This window comes from Nannospalax galili, unplaced genomic scaffold (assembly GCF_000622305.1).
Source record: "Nannospalax galili isolate Female #2095 unplaced genomic scaffold, S.galili_v1.0 scaffold100, whole genome shotgun sequence".
Classification (NCBI taxonomy): domain Eukaryota; kingdom Metazoa; phylum Chordata; class Mammalia; order Rodentia; family Spalacidae; genus Nannospalax; species Nannospalax galili.
Window position 1 is genome coordinate 4845387 of NW_008352891.1, and position 1749 is coordinate 4847135.

Here is a 1749-nt window from a genome sequence, read left to right on the forward strand (position 1 = left end):
ATATATTAGAGTATATGAGTGTATGAAATTAGGTGGGGGAGGGGGTATAAATGGGGGCCAAGATGTTGTATGAAATTCTCAAAAATTCAATTTAAAAAGTAAAAGAAGGAAAAAAATGTAATGAACAACACCAGCCAAAAAGAAGAGCTTCACACCTGGAAGAACAGCACCTAGGGTAGAAAAGCTGCAGCTTGGCCTCCAGGGCAGCAGATGGAGATGCATTCTCAGTGACCCGTCCCATCAGTACCCCCCCCCCCCGCTGCCGCCACGCACACACAAGAGAAAGGTTTCCTTGCAGGCTCTGGCTTCCTAACTTGAGTCCTTGGGAGGTAAGAAGTGAGATTTTGTTTTCGGCCACTACTGTCATTGTCCATTTTATAGAGAATTCTGAAATGGTCTGTCACAGGGAAGTCGGCCCAAATGGAGGAGATATACTCAGGGACCAAGTAATGTGTAGCCCTTTACAACTCACAAGCATTGCTGTCACCATCACATCCTTGAGCCTGAAGGCAGTACAGGTGAAGTATGCTGGTACCCCTGGGCAATTGAGGAAAGGCAAATCTAAGCAGAACCTAAACCCATGCTGGGACTCACCAACGTCCTCACTAGTCACAAATGTTCCTTGTCTTTTACTGACAGTTTCTCAATTTTTGCACACCTAAGCATATTTAAATGGTATAAAAGCATAGTCTACTGTTGGAGCTGGAGAGATGGCTCAGTGGTTAAGAGCGCTGACTGCTCTTGCAGAGGACCCAGGTTTGATTCCCAGCACCTACACAGCAGCTATGAACCATCCTTAACTCCAGTTCCAGGAGATCTTCGGACTTCTATAGGCATTGCATGAAACAGGTGCACTTACAGGCATGTAGGCAATACACTCACATAAAAATATTTTTAAAGGAAGAAAAAAATAGTGCATGGGCTCTCCTGTAGCCAGAAGAGCCTCCATTTTGCACATGAAACATAAAAGGGACAACTACTTTAATTGCTATGGTAAGAAAGAGATTGATGTGCCTGGGTGGCTTCTGGTGATGGGCTTGGCTGGGCTTTGAAAGGGCTAGTTATTCTGTTCTGGGGTTTGAGCCCTTTGGGCTGTGAGTTCTGTGCACCATGGCAGAGCCTCTGGTGGGGATCCCTTATTGTCTCATGACAAACATGGCTGACACACTCTTACCAACCTGGAAAACCATCATATCAAAGCCACATATACTAGAGAAGGGGCTGGGCAGGACAGGGGCAGCTCTCTTGGTGTCAAGCATGTATAAATAAACGTTCTGTTTGACTGGCAGCCTGCCTACCCTCAGCTTACCACCCCAAACACCCTCTTTTTCTGAGAATGTAAAATGCATACTTGATGGATCCTCTTTCTAGTTCTGCTTATGGGTCTGGAGTGCAGTATCTGTGCCCACAGAGGGCCAAGGTGGCATTTCATGTCTGCATGTTAGTGTCTTCTCAATTCTAGGAAATCTAGCCATTGCTACTTTACAACCAGAGTGCTGATATCTGCCTTTAACTGACTCAGCAGTGTCCAACCTGCAGTCCATAGGTCGGTCACATGTGGCCAAGGAGAGATTATGAATGAGGCCTAACACAACCATTAATTTACTTAGGTCATTATAAGTTTTTTATTGTTTTTTTTTTTTGGTCTATTTGAAACAGGGTCTCCCTGTAGCCCCATCTGGCCTGGAACTCTACATAGACCAGGATGGCCTCGAACTCACAGAGATCCACCTGCCTCTGCCTCCCGAG